General features: G+C 33.9%; 1 protein-coding gene across 18 annotated transcripts in view; it reads left to right on the top strand.

Annotated features, from left to right (window-relative positions):
* LOC105219831 (uncharacterized) overlaps positions 1 to 19,356 on the top strand; it is a 184,947-nt gene that overhangs the window by 23,696 nt on the left and 141,895 nt on the right. The window lies entirely within an intron of this gene.

Genomic DNA, 19,356 nt, shown 5'->3' with positions numbered 1-19,356 from the left:
GGGATCCCGAAACAGAATATTGCAAGAATCTACTGTACTATACCACACATGATTCTAAAACTTGCTTGCCTTAGATTACTCAGACGCAGAATATTATTATTATTATCTTTTCTTATTACTTATTTTGCAGCCAAAGCAAGCTTGTGTGTGTCTGTGTGTTCAGCACCAATTTCAACTTGATATTGTCATTAAAATCGCTCATTATTTATATGACTTTGCGTGCCTAATAATTATTTAAAAATTCAATTAGTCCCTATGAACGAGCTAAATTGAAGTGCACACACACACATACAAAGAAAAATATTTACATACAACAACAAATAAGTTAACACAGTGCATCGCATGCGCACATCCTTCGCCATGCTACCAACCACTTCTCACTTGCATTCCATTTACCATGCCCAACAAGGCGCTTTACCTTCACAAAATACCTTTGCACGCGCCAGCTGTTGCACTATGACGGCAAAGGAGCTACTTTACATTGCATATTTACCGACTCTGCAGATCAACTTGATTTGCTGATCTAAAGCGAAAAATCAGCAGAAGCGTAGAAAAAACACAACGTTCACATGTCAATTTGCTGTTGTGGCGCGCTACTATGTTGCCTGCCTCATTTGCAAACACACACACTCCCATGCATACTCGTGCATACACGTGTTAATATGTAAATGCTGAGTTGAGTCTAAGCGCGCGCGTAAGGAGTCAATTGGCGCATGTCCCGACTCGACAGCAAAACCGCAATTATTAAATTACACACGAGCGCATTTGGAAGGAGGCATATGTAAGTGAAGGTATCAATACAGACACGTGTATGTCAGTGGGTACTACTACGGGATGGGTAGTTAGGTCGGTGGGTAGGTAGGCAGGCATCAGGCAAGTAGTAGTTTGTTCATTCGCCTTATGCATGCAAATAGTGTAATCACGATGTAATGCTAATTTCTGCAGTGCACTGAGAGAAATTAATTTTGAAATTTTGTAAAAAATATATTATTTCAATATTATATTTATATTTAATTTTTAAATATTTTATTTAATTTTTTTTTACTTTTAATTTTCATATTATTTTTTATTTTATTAACTAATTTTTAATTTTATTAATTAATTTTAATTTTTTTTTATTTTAAATTATTATTTTTTATGTTCAATTATTTTATTTTTTTTAATATTTTTTATTTTGATTTTTTTATTTAAAAATGTTTTATTTTTTTTTTAATTACGCCAAGTTATATATATTATATTTATATTTAATTTTTAATTTTATGAATTATTTTTTTATTTTAATATTATTTTTTATTTATATTTTTATTATTATTTTTTTTTTATTTGAAATTATTATTTTTTATGTATTTTTTTATTTTTATTTTTTAATATTTTTGTATTTTAATTTTTTTTATTTAAAAATTTTTATTTTTTTTTTTTAATTACGTCAAGTGTAGTAAAAAATTCATAATTTTTTTTTTTGCATTGATTCCTTCTGACATTTTTTACACTTATTTTTATTTTTTATTTTATTCTCCTTTGGTGTGCTCATGTGCCTTGTAATTGTTGTCCTTTGATTGCTGTTGGTAATTCCTATGAATTCAAACAACTCGCTGCGGACGTGGTTGCGGCTGTGGTTCGTCAGGCTGTTGTTGCTATTCTTACTGTTGTTATTATTGTTGTTGTTGTTCGACCACAGCTCAAGGCGTTGGTGGCGCTACTGCTGGCTACTCTAGCTGCAACTCTCTAGCTCCTGCGCCTGCTCTCATGCAACACAGCTACTGTACAGCAGCATGGTGTTAATTATGCGGCGAGGCTTTTTTAATCAAGTTGTAATGTGGTTTGCCAGCAGAAGAAGCTTACCTTCACTGACTTCTATTTTTGCGTGTTTGCAGTTTTTTTTTTAGTTTTTTTATTTTATTTTTTGTATTTGCCTTTTGCTATTTAGCTGCATCATACAAACATTTTTGTTGTATTTTTTGTTTTTGCTTCAGCTACCACACACTGATGAAGATGTCATGTTACTGGTCACTTGATTTGCTTTGATGTAAATTTAATTGGCGAAAAAAATGTAGCACCTGTGTGCGCAGTAGTGGCAAGCAGCGATGCTTCTACGAAGTAATTATGAAGCTGTGGTGCATATTTTGATTTGAAATAAATGTAAAAGCAAAAATTTTTCGATGGAAATACTTCAAATGTATATTACTATCACAGTCAATGGTTATAAATTGAATTTAAAATGGAATCCCGAAATTTCGGGATCCCGAAAATTGAATCCCGAAATTTTGTGAGTGGCAAAAATATAACTTTTAATCATTTTCAGCGCGTATAAATTGAAATTAAATGAAATCCCGAAATTTCGGGATCCCGAAAATTGAATATCGAAATATTTTTAGCGATAAAAATGCAACCACGAACTTAATTCGCAATAATTTACAGCTGTCTTACAAATTTATTGCAATTTTCTAAACATTATAGAAAATCAATAAATTAAAGCAGGTTTGTTGCTTAAGTCTTTCAAGCAACAAACTTGCTTTAATTTATCCCGAACTAATGAGCGGGAATATTCTCGTTTGTATTATAAATTTTGTAGTAAATTGTGGAATAAATGTTCAACTCGACAAATAATTAACCATTTTATTTGCTAAACATAGTTAGCAAATAAATAAAATTATATAAAGCTTATGAATATTAAATTTTTAATACAAATTATAATCCATAAGACACTTGCTCATCTTAGACGACAAACTTGATTTCACACAACTATTAATAGACTAGAATTTAATAACAATATTGTATATGTATTTGTAATAGCGCTAACCTTGACTTCATAGTTCAGTTTTTCTAAGCATACAGAAGACTTAAGCAACGAACTTGTTTGTGTATACATAGTAATAATGAAATTTTAAGAATAATCAGTAATGAAATATTGTACAAAATAAGTAAATAACACGTGGATTTTTCGAAAATAATCAGCAAATTAATTTTTCAGCTTTTGAATTACAACAACTGACAATTAGTGCAAGCCAAATGTGGGTTTTGTGTCATTAGTCATCTCATTATTTCACCACAGCGCAACCACCAGCCACAGTGCAATAAAGTATTTATTTGAATTGCTTAAGACACATTTAAAACATTTAATTTACAGCAGCACATAATACAAAAAATTTATAAAATGTTAATGGCTTGTAGGCGTTGGATTTTATTATAAATACAGAAGTTTTCCGATATAACGAACACATTAATTGTCAGGTCTGTTCGTTACATCGAGTTTTTTGTTAATTCGAGTACCCACCTAGAGGTATGTTTTTCAATAAAAATGAGTTAAATATCTGTTAATTGCAGTTTAATAAATTATTTTATTAAATGAATGAAAAACCATAACAGAATATTTCAAATGTTGCCTTAAGAGAGGTAGCGTATACGATATCAAAATATTTTTTCATTAGCAATACTTGATTAGTTAATCGCCGTTCGCTTCATTGGAATACGAAGATTATATTTGAGAAATTGACATTGTTCTTCTTTGCTGCTCTTAGCCTTTTTGTGCCACTTAAATTTCAACATAAAAGGACAACACCTTGGATATATTTCTCCCTGGCACTCCACAGAGTATACATACATTTTATCAGCTAAATTCTTCAAAACTGTTCCAATTCAGGGAATTCACCACAATTTTTTTTCCGACACTTATACTTCAAGAATGACTGAACAGATTTTGCTAATTTTAGTCTTGAAATGTTCATGGAGATCTAGAGAAGTTTTTAAAGCTGAGAAAAGTTCGGATTACTATCACAAAGTGTATACACGATTAGGAATCAGTACTTTCAGAAAGGGTATACGCGACTAGGAATCAGTACTTTCAGAAAGTGTATACACGACCAGGAGTATATACTGCCTTGGAAGTATGTACACTACTAGGAGTATATACTAGTGTCCGACCGATACCCAATTTTTGACCGAAGCCTATGCCGATTCAAAGTATCGGCCGATGACGAAGCCGATGCTGAATTTTGTGGCATATACTGGCCAAGGCCCATTAATCGGCCGGACTCTAGTATGTACTACCTAGAAAGTAGTATATGTTTAGTAATTTACATTTCTTTTGAAATTTTTATTTTAATTTTATGTTTTATTTTTAATTCTGGTTCGATATTATTTGATTTTTCACGTTGTTCATATGTCTTCTTCATGTTATTCTTTAAACGGAGTACTTACAAGTCCCCGCTGTTCGCTCAATGTAACAAATTTGTTTGTTCGTTATAAGCGGTTTTCGTTAAAACGAATATTCGTTATTTCGGAAAACTACTGTACCTTTGACTCAGCAAAGCCATAACAGCCCACGCTATAAACTCATTTGTATATATGTTTGTCAATAATGAATGGCGATAAACTTGTATTAAATTTCCAACAACAAAAACTAACACATTGCTTTGCTTTGCATACAAAAGAAGGTCAAATCGCGTCAATGGCGTCTTAATTATGTACGGCTTTTAAGCTTAAACGAAAACTCAACTCAAATTGTCGTCTATGTGGCTAAGCTATGAATGGTGTAAACACTTTTGCGTAGGTTCAACGGCTAAAGCGCTTTAGGCGACAAACTATATAGCTTAGGGCGTGTTGTGGGTTTATGAAATGATTTAAAAAAAATATTAAATAAAAAAATAAAAATTAAATGAAAAAATAAAAGAAAAAATAGTAAAAAACATATAAAAAAACTACTGCTGCGACCTAGCGCCAATCGCATTGTTGTTGTTTTTTTTCTAATTCACCTCAAATAATAGGCAACAAGGCGACAGTTTAATCAATCTTGACAACAATCATTCAGCCGGAACTCAAATGAAGCATGGCGAATTAAAAGCAGTAAAGTAGCGCTGGAACTTGTTGTGAAATTGAAAACCAATTGTGAAGTGTTTACGAAAAAATAATGCGGAAAGCAGATTATAGAATTTTATATTATTTAATTTTATTTTATATTAAAAGAGTATGAAATTAAATTGCAAAATGATTACATTTGCTACACAGCAACACATTTGGTGGAAAATCACTATTAATGATGTCGATGAAGAGCTTAATGAGAACTTAACACATTCTATTTAAATAAAATGTTAAAATTACTCATTAAATTTATTGGTTTTGTGAGCAAATCGGCTTTACAGCTACAATTTGTGCTCAAATTTGCACACTTCAAGTAAAAAAAATTAAATACAAGGCTTAAGAATGACTCAAAAGGTTAAGTAGTATATATTTTTTTGACAGAGTTGCCAACTGACTGTGATTTAAAATATTAATTCTTATATTTTTTGATGCTCCAAGTAGATTTGGTACGAAAATATTTATGAAAATATTAAAAATAAAAGCCCCTAAATAATTAAAACAGACGTTCAGAGTTGCCACTTAGCAATTTTTTTATTTTATTTTTTTCGCATATTTTATATAAATAAATTCCCTTTCAACCTTCACAAGTACGTGCAACGCTGAAAAATACCACGCAATCCGTTGTAAACACGGAAATCTTACAAGGCAACCTCCTCAGCAGCAATTGAAAAATAACCATTGTGTACTACAAAGCCACCTACAACTTAACTCTGCCTCACCTTTGAGCCACACAGCACAACATGCAGACATTCTGTTACAAATGAATACATATAAATAAAACCAGAAATATAACACAACATAAACCTGCGTTTTCAATGCAATAACATGTATACAACTGTAGCAACAACAACAACAACACCAACATATAGCAGCGCAACTAATTGCTCTACAATACAGTTGCAACAAAAGACAAGGCAATAAACAGACAATAAATAAAAGTAAAATAAGCGCAAAAAAAAAGAAATATAAATAAAAAAATTGATTTCAAATAAAGTTGGAAAGAAAAAAAGCAACAACAACAACAAGGATATGCAATCATACAAACTAGGTGCGCCACCGACTGCCAACTATCACACCAACGCGTTTGCAACACACACACTCGCCAGCTGACCGGCACGTTGGCCGCAACATTGGACACATTGGAGGCGCGCAGCTACCAACAACAACAACAGCAACACCGAAGCCAATACAATAAATTCTCGTTGTGTTTATGTGCGTGTAATGACCGCCAACGTACGCGGCGGCATACATGTGTTCGGCATTGTGGCAAACAAAATGCCAACAACATTTGTATAGCGCAAGTATTGTGCAGCAGCAACTGTGTGGTGAGGTTATGAGCGAAATAAATTGGTCGTGCGCGCTTTCATGATGATGACGTGTCTGTCGCCAGCATCAGAGGTTAGTTCACTTATTGCTGACCGCTGGCCAACCAACAGCAGCTACCACAGTTCGCTGTTGTTGTTGCTGTTGCTGTATTCTACAATAAGACAATGAAACAATCAAGGTGGTCGCCAGATCGTTCATTTGTTGGAAGATGTGGCCGCTGTGGCAGCTTGGCAACAAACTTTAAACGCGCTGAGTGTTCACGCTTTCGATTTATTTCGTTTTTATTTGAGTCACTTTGTTGTTGTTGTTGTTATGTTTTTCAACAGAAAAACAGCATTCAATTGGTTTGTTGTGCTCATTTGCTTGCTTGCTTGTCGCTGCGCTGTTGATCTGCAAGTGCAATTTGCCAATAAATTGTTTGCTCCGATATACATACATATGTGTGGCTGTGTTCTCATCTGTATGACACAAAATATTCGTAAGCATTGTAATTGCGAAATTGAGGGCAATAGATTTACATATAAATGCAGCTTCTGTGCTTTTGACTATAAATTGTTGAATTTAGTCAAGGAAAGAAATACAATTGAGGTGCCGAATTAGGAAGTTGCAACTTATGAGTAGTTGGCTTAGAAGATATGAACTTCATTAGGTAATTAATTACATAAAAAAAACGTAGAAATTCTATTTTCGAAAAAAATTCGGGATCCCGAAAAATTATTTTAAAAAATTCCGGGATCCCAAAAAATTAGTCCCGAAATTTCAAACTTAGAAAATCACCGAGGCATAGCTATGCTCAATTATGCTTATAAAAACACTTTCATGCTTAAACTAATTGTAAAATTTCGGGATCCCGAAAAAGTAAACCCGAAATTTCAACTTTTGGAACATTACTGGATGCTTCTCTATCAATCAAATATCAGCATACGAATATTCTTACTAAATATTTTAACCAATAAATACTTTTTAAGCAAAATTATTAATATTAACAAAAGACTTAAGCAACGAACTCGAATATCATAAAAAATGGTTTTTTGTATAAAAATTAAATTCAGTATACAACTCTATATATTTCAATACAATATTTACGACTAAAATACTTTTTAAATATTATTCAAACCCTTTTGCATATTAAATTCAATATTTTTTAATGAAAATCTTAATATCCATTATATCATCGGTTTGAAAGTACATTCTACAACCTATAGAAATCAACACCCATTCACAGCACTCGCCTTGCATTCTAAAAATAAATATGCATGTAAGCATATAAGCCATTTCAAATCGCTTAGCATACAGTCCCATATAACAGAAACCAAACACATAACATAACACAAACAACAAAAAACGAAAAATACGCAACAAACAATGACATGCATTTAACTTGTTAAACTGTGTAAATCAATATCAAAACGCAGTGCGAGCTGTAACCAATGTGGCATAACATGAAATAAAGCGAACAACATATCGTTTAGAAATGCTAAAATTAATACGAAAAATAGCAGAAAATAAAAACTCACAAAAAACGCTTTGGCTCTGGCATAAACTTAAAGCCTCACATATCCGTAACAGCTAACTACATTTCGCATTCAATTTTTTTTTTGTATATCCACATATGCAATTCTATGTAAATACACTGCAACAGAAGTCTGCATAAATAAAATGCGGCTTGTTAACTACGCATTGAAGGCCGGCAAATAGCACAAAATATCGTTACAACATTTTGTCTCACAGCAAGGTGTTAATTATCAGACGCGCAGACATTGTACCCAGCAGCTTTAGAGGGAAGGGAAGCAGCAAAGGCAGCTATAACTACAAGGCACATTTAGAACGCAGCGCTTGTAAGAAGTAGACGACACTAGAAGCCAAGCACAGGACTGCAGCACTAAGGCGACACGCGCATGCGTAGCACAGTGTTTGACGCTTTAAGCCATACACTATTTACGCCAGCCAGCCTGCCAATTATGCTTTAGCACACAAGCGGCGACAAAGAATGTCATTGTGCGGCACAGACATATACATACCTTTGTGTATAGCTGTGTATGTGCTCTTCTGCTATTCCTTTGCTTTTGTAGCCACCACAGCTGTCGCCTGCTGCTGCACATTGTCCCTTTTGACCATGTAATTAATATTAAAATATTTGCGCGCACTAAATAAATGGCCTTAATTTGATTTTATTGTTTTGATTACTTGTGCCTCTCCTACTTACATTACTGCTTTTGCTATTTTTAGCCAGCGGCGGCCACCACACGCGCCTGCAATTCCAACGAATGTTGAAGTGTTTTTTTTTAATTACCACAAATAAGTATTTACACGGGTGTATTAATGATGAGGCGTTGTTGTTGTTGTTTTTTATAGATTTTATTTTTTTCTTGAATACAATTTTTCGAAAACTATTTTTACGTTATGTTACGTTGCGATATGGTATTTTATTTTATTTTATTTTATTTCACTTTTTATTTCATTTTGTTTTATTTTATTTTATTTTATTTTATTTTATTTTATTTTATTTTATTTCATTTTATTTTATTTTATTTTATTTTATTTTATTTTATTTTATTTTATTTTATTTATTTTATTTTATTTTATTTTATTTTATTTTATTTTTTTTTTATTTTATTTTATTTTATTTTTTTTATTTTTTATTTCATTTTATTTTATTTTATTTTATTTTATTTTATTTTATTTTATTTATTTTATTGTATTTTATTTTTTTTTTAATTTTATTTTATTTTATTTTATTTTATTTTATTTTATTTTATTTTATTTTATTTTATTTTATTTTATTTTATTTTATTTTATTTTACTTTATTTTATTTTATTTTATTTTATTTTATTTTATTTTATTTTATTTTATTTTATTTTATTTTATTTTATTTTATTTTATTTTATTTTATTTTATTTTATTTTATTTTATTTATTTTATTGTATTTTTTTTTAATTTTTTATTTTATTGCCTTATTATGTCTTAAAAGCATTGAACGCTTGACTTCCTCTGCCATTTTACTTTATTTTGCAATTATTTAAATTTCGCCTTCATAGCCAAAAACCAACCAAAAATATTTTAATTTAAAGCCACACCTCGAAAATACATATATCTGCATACTTATAAACAAATGAGCAGGAAATACAAAAGCGTATATAAAAAATCAAGCAAAAGTAGTAGCGTGCCAGTTCGTACTTCATCACATACATAACAATACAGTTAGGTGCACAAATAAGTCTATTGTTTACCACAACAGTCTTATAGTTCAATGCATTGCCAGCTAACACTTCACTGCTGCTGACCGCGGCCACTTACTGCGCGTATAAGCCGCGTATTTGGCTTTATTATGGCAGCTTAAGTTAACTGCTTATCCGGCGGAAGTAAACCGTTGCAGCAATGAACGCATAACATGAATGTGGAAATGAAAATGGACATGGCAGTGTGGACCTAAGACAACTTTTGTTGATGGCTGAGCGTGTTTAGCTAGTGTATGTATGTATGTATATATGAGCCACCAAGAGTGTTCTTCTAAACCAACGCGCTGTTTCAATCACAACAACAACAACACGTTTGACTTGAAGTTGAGTTGTTGAGTTTACTGTAGTCTTCAAGCAGACTGGCAAGCCAGTCATATAGCACACACATCCTCATCATCAACGTTGTGTCTTTTTATGCAATTGTCTACTTTTGGCGTCGTCAGCGTCGTCTATTGCGTGTCACTGCTGCGCCGCTGCTGGCGACCGCAAAAGTCATCGACGGTTGTATAACACAAAGCATTCAACTTATTGGCTGCCAATCGAGTGCGTGTGCGTGTGTGCGTTCGTGCCTTGTATGTGCCCTGCATAAATTTTTGTTTTGTGTCATCGCGCTGCCGCTGCTTTCGCCACATTTCTTTGAGCGCCAACGAGTAGCTAACTCTTCACTCAACTGTTTCTCTTCTTCAACGTCAACTATTCTGTCACTACGACGGTGGCACTGCCATTCATGCAGGCACACATTTGGTAATATATTACGCACAGCACACATACACACACACACATTTCTTCATATTTATTACAATGTCATCGCGCTGCAATCGAACGTCATTGTTAATGGCCAGCGTTTTTCGTGCGTTTATTGAATTAATTTCAATAAAATTTTTTCTTGTTATTTCTATTTCCTTTCCACTCGCTTCACTGCTGCGCTTGTCCTCAAATCTTCAATCGATTTTGCCATTCATGACATGCCAGCGACGCGCTTTTTATTTTTATTGCCGTATGCGAGTGAGCGCGCATGAAAGAAATTGTCGATTTGCCCAAAAGATTTGTTGGCTTCACTGTGTGTGTGTGTTTACATAAATGTTTATGTGTGTTTATGTGCTGCATTCATATTGGCAGTTATAACCAAATATCGGTACCAATAACATTTGCTTTGTGCCACCAACAAAGTATGTGACTTGCATACATGCATTGCTACAAATATGGTTTTGTTTACGAAAATATGTTTTTCATGTGTGGTTATATTACGCCATCGGGGCTTTCCAGTATTCTTTGTGCCAAAAAGCGCTTGGCAAAGGCAAAATATCTGTTTATGGTGGGCTATTGGTTGGCAGAAAATATTTAAATTTTTTTTTTGTGAAGTTGAAAGGCTTGGTTAATGTTTGAATTTTAAGGCAAACTTTTTATAAATTAGGTTATGTTATGTTAGCTAAGTTAAGTTAAGTTAAGTGAGGTTAAGTTAAGTATAAAAGTATAGTATAGTTAAGTTAAGTTAAGTTATGTTATGTTCAGTTATGTTATGTTAAATTAAGTTATGTTATGTTATGTTAAGTTAAGTTAAGTTAAGTTAAGTTATGTTATGTTAAATTAAGTTAAGTTAAGCTATTTTGTTTTATATTTCGTTATGTTATGTTATGTTATGTTAAGTAGAGTTATGCTGAAGTTATTATTGTAGCAATTTGTTATGTAAATGTTATGTTATGTTACTTCATGTAATATTACGTTATATTATGTTCAATATGTTATGTTACGTTACGTTACGTTAAGTTATGCATAGGTTTATTAAGCTTAAAGTTATTATTGTAGCATATATTTATGCAAATTCTATTTTATGCTATGTTATGTTAAGTTATGTTATGCTAAGTTACGTTTTTTATGTTAAGTTATATTAAATTGTCATAATTTATGCTCAAAAATCATTATTATATCACAGCAATATACACTATGTCATACTTTATAATTTTATGTTATGCTATGTCATGCTATGTTACGCTCTTTTTTATATTATATGTCTAGGTCTATGTCATTATAATTATATCATTACATTATGCAGCATCATTTATGCTTCTATCAACACAGCGAAGTAACTGACAGTACCAAGACAATTCTCTTATCTATCTCCAGTCTTATAAACACAAGAATATATTCATGAGCTTCGCATTTCTTAGAACACAAAAAAGTTTCGCTTCTAATCAAGAGAGTAAAAAAACAATGTTTTTACCACTTAAGGCAACTGAGCGCAATTATTATTTCTCAAATTATAAAGCAGCAAAAGCCTACTTAATAATTTCCGAATAAATTCTGCAACTAAGCATAATAATACAGCAGCACTCAACGCTCACTGGCTACATGTTTATCTGCTGCTGCGGCTTTTTGCTCCAGCGCACAACTTCCCACACAATTCACAATCAAGTTCGCCACAAAAGTCTTGCGTTGCAAATTTATTTCAACTTTTTGTTGTTTTTATTGATGTTGCCGTTGTTGTTTGCCAACCATCTAATCACCTGCCCGTTTCAGGTGACTTGTGGCCCACTTGCCCTAGCACAACGCCAAAGCCAGAGTAAATGCAATTGCGCACTACACTTGCTGCATAACAAATGGCAAATATGCAATTGAAATAATAACAACAACAGCAACAACACTAAAAAAAGGATCAACAATTGCCATGTTGTTAGTTAGTTGTAGCAACAAGCACGTTTCCACTTGCCATAAATAGGCACACACGCCTCATTGCCTACGTTGCAGCAAGAAGCTGGAAGCTGCGAGTCAACAAGCAGGCAAGCTGGCTGAGTGGCTGGCCAACTGTCGAGATGTTGTTGGTTATTTGCTAGAGCTTGGCTCGATTTTCTTGCCTCTAGATTTGGCCAAGAGTCGCTATAATTGCAACAATCGCATAACACTCCGGCCACATGGAGGCAAAGATGACGCGAACTAGCGCGAATGCAAGCGCTTATGCGAGCAAAGTCAAAGCATCGCTGGCAGCGAGCGGGCAGCGGTGCGAGTGTTGGCGGCATGTTGGCTATAGTTCTGGCGTGCGCAGCTGCCGCGGCGCGTTGGTTGACACCGCAATTCTAAGCGAAGTGTCGTCATGTTTGCTCAACTGCTATTACATTTATATACGCGCATATAAATTTGTATTTGTTGTTGTGGCTTTTGTTGTGTACTACACATTCTTTTGAAGGCATTTCATTGTAGGCGTAGCAATGCGGGTCGCTTTTGCTGGCAGCTGTGCTTCCATTTCCCGCCGAAGCAGGTGAATTTCACGCTCTTTCGAGTTCACTTGCATGCGCAGGGACTTTGAACTTGCTTGGGTCGAGGGCAAATTCTTGAAATTTCTAAGCAAACGTGCAAAAGGCAGCTGTAACGATGCGGCTACAATAAAAACGCGAAATTGTTGTAAGGAAGTTTCCTTTACAGAAGAATTTGGCACTAGTTGGTTGACTGGTTACTTATAAAGTCGTTACGAGGCAATTTTTTCAACTAGTTATAATTGTACCATATGTGTAACTAGTAACCAAATAAACTAGTTCTCAATTATTTACAAAAATTGCTAATAAATTCAGTCCTCCCACGTGGTATATATTAAAAACATGTGTCTAGCTGCTTTCCAAGCTTCAGGTAGCACTGCCACGCCCTTACCACGCCAGTGCCTTATCAACGTCTCATAGCCTACGCAAGGCCACCTCTCAACCACATTATGCGGCACCGCTCAACCATATTGTGCAATAAATTTCCTTGTCTCTTTGTGGCTTTTGCTCATTTTTAAGAAACAATTTATTCGTTTCTTTTCTTCTTCTTGTATTAAGAAAGGGTTTCGACACAGAAACTCCTTTTTTGTCTACAATTTTTGTTGATTTTAATTTTTTCACGCCATCATTTTTCTTCCTTTGCTATGCAATTTGCTCTCTGTTCTTGTGGTATGCGTTTAAAACAAAATAAATATGCGCAGACATGCACTTTCATAATTCTTCTTAATATTGACATTTATGATATGCAATCAAGTGTGTTGGCGTTGGCATTTCCATGAGTCTGAGCTGTGTAATGTAAAGAGCGGAAGTGTTGTGGTAGCGAAATGGAGGGTTGGTGCATAAATGCATATAAAATTATATGAATATATGTATATTAGGAATAGTGTTATATAATGCTGGTAATATTGATGGCGGGCTTTCGAGAGCTTTCCAGCAATTTATATAAATTATTTAATAAAATATAAGAAAAATTATTTAAAAATATCGAAGTACAGTATCTACATTTATTTTTATTATTTTAAATTGTTATTATCTATTTTATTTAAATTTTATAAATTATTTATTGACTGTTATGAAGCAAAAATTAATTTTCAATTTTTTTTTTATTCTTTCAGGTAAGCGAATTTTTGAAAAAATCAAATATTTGAAGGTTTCTAATGGATTTTATTACGACGCATGAGCAGTTATAGAGGTAAAATTTCATATAATATGATTTCAAAGAAAATTTATATACATCTTTCTACCAAATCATATATTATTTTGATGATCTTTTATTAAAAAATAAATTCATTATAAAGTGCTTTGTAACTATGAGCTGTATAAAACCTCTCTTGCCGATCAGAACACTACTTAAAACCCATCAAAGTTCTGACACTGACTCCGCGTAAAATTCTTGAAATATTTATTGATTGTTTTCAGTTCAGTTGGTTGCACAACTCCATTTACCTCAACACAGTAGAACTAATCCACAAATGGTTTCCAGAGCAAAAAAATTCAAGGACAAATTCGCAAAATGGCAAGACACTACATCTAATGGAGCTAAATACTTAGCTAAGGCCATATAACCCCCAATCAGCATAAAAATGTAACTATATCAAATGAATTTCCTGCAACCCTACAATTTCCAACTTTAAATATATAATATAGTAGTAGATAATAGTATAGTATGTATATATAAAACTACATATAAAACAACAGTAGCAAAGAAATAAAAATTAGAAAAAAAATATATCAAAATTAACAACGTAAAAAATTAAGAAAACCCAAAAAGCAAATACAAACAAAGTGTCCTCCGTGGCATAACAGAACAAAGTGTGCCGAATATCGTACCGCTTGCCACTATATAGACCTTAAAGAAAATACAGCACAATCACACATACATGAATACCAACAACAGTGTGGCACCTCCACCGAAGCTACTCAACCACTACACTACTCAGTCATCCACACTCAGTGCGCTAGTTAAGCCATTATACTCACATACATATGTACACATGTAGCTCTAAAGCCAAGCGCTCTTTGGTGCTGCGTCCTCTGATCAGCGTCTGTGCAAACTTAGCGAGGACACGTACAGGATAAATTAGTAAATATTTGTATTGCTTTGTGACGGCGGCGACAAAGGCTCCAGTAAAATTAAATACAAAACGAGTTGAGAAAAGTGAGGGAAAATAATACAAAAAAAAAAAATAGCGAGGAATTAAAACAGCAAAGCAGTTTACTGCTTATTTACTTTTCGCGCGGCAGAAATAAACAGAAAAAAATCTTAAAACAAATGCTAAAAACGCTCGAGCGGCAGTGACACCACAAACATACATACATATGTATGTGATATGTATGTAAGAAGAAGAAGGAATTTCACATTTAAATTGTTTACCTACTTCCAGGCGGTCAGCGGTTGAATGCAACTTAGCCTTGACATTTTCAAGGAGCTGGCACTTGCACCAAGAGCTTGCTTGCACTTAAGCGGTGCGATTGCTTGTGGCTTAGTAGGTGTGGTTGGGGGGACTGAGGGTTTATAATTGGAAAATAAGTTCATATATATATATATAGATGAAAATAATGATAAAAATTCACGATTCCTTCAAATTCAAAATTTGTTTGCAATTCTCATATGGTTCATAAAAAAAATAATATAAGCAGGTGCTTTCAAAAGCTTTTCTAGTAATGCTGTTACTATTTTTTTAATAATTTGATCACAGTTTGACACAGTAAGAGACTCCCCAACCACCAAACTTCTAAAAATTATTTCAAATAACTGCCAATACCAAGAACTCCACATTTTTAATACCAACAGTACCAATTTCTTCGCCTCGACTGTGTCGCCACCATCGGTCGCAGTGGTAAATATTGTATCAATGCTGCTGTGGCTGCTGGTGTTTCATTACTCAGAATACTTGTCGCGGCGGACAAAGACTTTTTACTTATGTACTACGTCGGCTGTGCGCATTTTTTTCATCGCGTCGAAGATTGGCCTTTCAGTCACATTGTTTATCTTGTGCGTTTACCATGTCGCTGCGAAGTCCTGCTTGTTTTTATTGTTGTACAATAAGTCCTACTGTGTGCACTGATTCTTTACTCTCTTAACACATTTATTGTCCTGTGCGACGACAAGCAGCGATCATTCCTGCACAACGCACTGAGCTGCGCAAAGGGCGACTAAGGCGTTCGCTAGCTTACTACCTAGGATTGTCTGTTTTTTTATTTCCTACAAATAGTCATTGTTTTTTATTTTATTTTTTTGTATTTGCTTTGCACTTTTTCACTTGCCGTCGTTGCAGTTGACTTTTGTCATTGTGGCACAATGCATTTCCATTTTACAAGTGCACTGCTGTCGTCGGCCAATTGCAGCCGGTCGGATCGCACCAAAAAGTGCGTTACTTAGCCAACGTTCGCACATTATTCATTGTCGAGGAATTCTACACGCGGAGAAAAAAACCAGCAATTTATGCAGAAGGGTGGTTGTGTTGAGAAAAAAAAATCATGAGAATGACTAAGTTGACTACAAAGAAGAGATTTGTTTTTTTTTGTAGGTAAGCTAGAGCGATGTGCTAATTGAATTTTCTTCTGATCATTATTTTTTTAGAAAAGCCTTTTTAGTGAAAATAATAAAATCAATCATTTGCAACGAAATTGCGTTACGCAACGAAATGTCGTCACGACGGATTGTATAATCAGAAAATAAAAACATGTACAGATTTCGAAAAGAATAATGAAATGCAAAAATATAAAAAAATATTATTAAAAAGAGTTGCCACCTTTTTAAATATTTTCTTTTAATAAATTAATACACACTTGTACAGGCAGTTGTTGTTGTTGTAATGCCATCAGCGCTTTTGCCCCCACAAAGACGCCAACGCCTGTGCTGCCACCAGCCCAGCCAGTCAGACATATTATTGGCATACACAAATGAAGCTATTTATGCTTTATTGTTTCACAGGCACAATTTTTTCACTTCACAACTGTCGCAACAACAACAAAAACAATACGAGACTACAACAAACCAATTGTAATATGTAAGCAAGAAGCAGTTGAACTGTAAGTAGTAGAGCTCAAGTGCTGCCAAGGCGATGACGCTACCCTACTGAAGGCATATTAATCTTGTAGTCAAACTAGTGGATATCTTTATACACCGCTCACACAATGCCGAAAACAACAGCAACAACAAAAACAAAACAAATAAATGTCCTTGCATATTTCAGTGCGACTGCGGGGATTTAAAAATAAAAGTATATATATGTGTGTGTAAATACGTGTGAGCAAAGGTATTGAAAGTTAAAGCAGCAGATTTTATTTATTTATATTTGTATATAAATAAGGCAGCTTTCAGCGCGCGACAGCATTAAGTATCCTTTATTGACTGACTTTTATTTATTTTTATTCTTTTTCCGCCTTTTGTCTTCACTGTCAGCTATCTAAGTATCTACAATGTTTCGCATATTTCCATCGCTGTGTGTGTGCTGGAACACATCTCGCTTTGGCTACTTAGTAGGCAGACAAATGCACCTTTTTAACTGTCATGTCTAATTTCATTATCAGCTTGTTATGATCTTGAAAACATCATTGCTGCTCTCAAAGTGGGCAAATGATCGTCGCTGAAAAAGAAAGAAGCAGCAAAAGAACAACAACAAAAACGGTAGGCAACGCTATGTGTGCGCAAGCAGCAGTTGTACACACCGTTAATATATAGTTATAGATATTTCCATGTCTGCATGTAGATGCGTATCTCTTTTACAGCTACAACAACTATCGATACTACGCGCATATAATGACAAGTGTACATGCTTATTTGGATTTTGCGGCGATAGCTCACTTTGGGTCGCATATCAATTTCAGCAAAATAATATATCAGTTGCATTAACTGTGATTTTAATCACACGCGCTGGTAGCACTTTGAAAGGCAGGCATACATTTATGAGTATGTGTGTGTGTAGCTGAAACGTGACTGAAAATCGAATAGCTGTAGCAGTTGAGTAATAGTTTTTATTTGAGGGTGTTGAATTTATTTGACATTTCGTATGATTCTAGGAATAATTCAGCAAAAAAAAAAAAAATTTTTTATTGAAATGTATAGATATTAGGAAGGATTTGGTATGCTAAAGCCATTTTTAAAAACAGTCATGCAGTAAAAACTAATAGATACACATGCTGATTAGCATCGTACTAGGAAATAGACACTGTATATTAAATTTCCGGGTCTTAAATCTGATTTTGGTTGTCTGAAAAAATTTTCGGGAAAATTTCGATAACACATACGTTCACAGATTGCACCTTGCCACCAAAAATATTACTTTCACTGAAAAATTTGTATCTCTTTTAAGGCTTCTGGTCTGTCAGGCCAACCTCTATCCACTTCGCTCACCGAAAATATTAGTTCCACTGAAAAATCTGTATATCTTTTAAGGCTTCTGGTCTTTCAGGCCAACCTCTCTTCACTTTGCTCACAAATTGTTACAAAAGCTCTGCTACAAGCTTTGGAAAGCTTCCATAGTCAAACGAGTCGAGCAAGTGTAAACTCTATGAGATCCAGAATCAAATTTATTCACTTCAATCGAGTTTATCAAATGCATATAGGACCTATAGTGATTGATTTATAAAAATTCTAAAACAATTCACATCACCTCAAAGACTAAGAATGCTTTCAGTTTATCTAATAAAAGCAAGAGGAGTTTCAGCAAAGTACTTTCGAAAAATGAAACCCTCTACCACTCTTTAGTACCTTACGAGTTCCGCTATTAACAATTCTTTACAAACCAGTCGCCTAAAGGGTCTCTATACCTGTACTATCGAGTCAATGCAACCAAAACAGGTCCAAACTTACATCTAGCTGCTTGCTCAGCATTCATCGATATTATTTGAGAACTATTATATGTGTCGACAACAACAAAAACAACATCAGAGACAATTTCAGACCGCTTCAGTCTAAGTATAGCACAATTTCTTGTAGCTTTGGTTCCAAACTATTTCTTTCAGCGAGATTAGTGAGGGTCCAAAATTAAAAGAAAGAAAGAAAAAGATTCTAAAATCTCTAATTTTCCATTTCCTCTTTAAAAAGTCAAAACTCCAGTTCATAGGCTGTGCGCATGCGCCCAGTATGATTTAGTCCTTAAAAAAAAAAACAGCAAGAAATACGATCACAAATATACAACAAAATTCACGTGGAACTAAAAATTTCAGTTCGTAATAAAAACAAATACATAGAGACATGCAACACATTGAACAAACCGGTGCACTTCTCTTCACTCTTCACTCAACACACACACACACTCTCAACATTTTATCTAATTTTTAACAACACTACTCCTATGAGACTGCAAGTGTCTATGTGTGCCTGCACTGCAGTAATAAACTGCCAAAGAACTGCACACAACTGTGCAAGCGTGGCAAACCGTTTGTTGGCATGCAACTTGTTTGCCGATTTGAAAGTAGCAGCAGCCCAAGCGCGGCAACAGCAATAGCAACAACAACAAACGACTAACGACTACTTTTACTCGCGGCGAGCGAACGCTTACGAGAGTGGCATTGGTGCTAATACAAAAATAACAATAATAAATAAATAAATAAATTATAGCAACAACAACAGCAACACTAACGTTGTTTTATGCTAAAACAGTTGTATTTGTTGTTGTTGTTGCTGCTGCTGCACTTGATTGCACAGTTAAACAGTTAGAAATGCAATATAGCCAGC

This window comes from Zeugodacus cucurbitae, chromosome 3, assembly GCF_028554725.1.
Source record: "Zeugodacus cucurbitae isolate PBARC_wt_2022May chromosome 3, idZeuCucr1.2, whole genome shotgun sequence".
In the NCBI taxonomy this organism is placed as follows: domain Eukaryota; kingdom Metazoa; phylum Arthropoda; class Insecta; order Diptera; family Tephritidae; genus Zeugodacus; species Zeugodacus cucurbitae.
The sequence above is the reverse complement of the archived record's forward strand: the minus strand, read 5'-3'. Positions and strand labels throughout refer to the sequence as shown.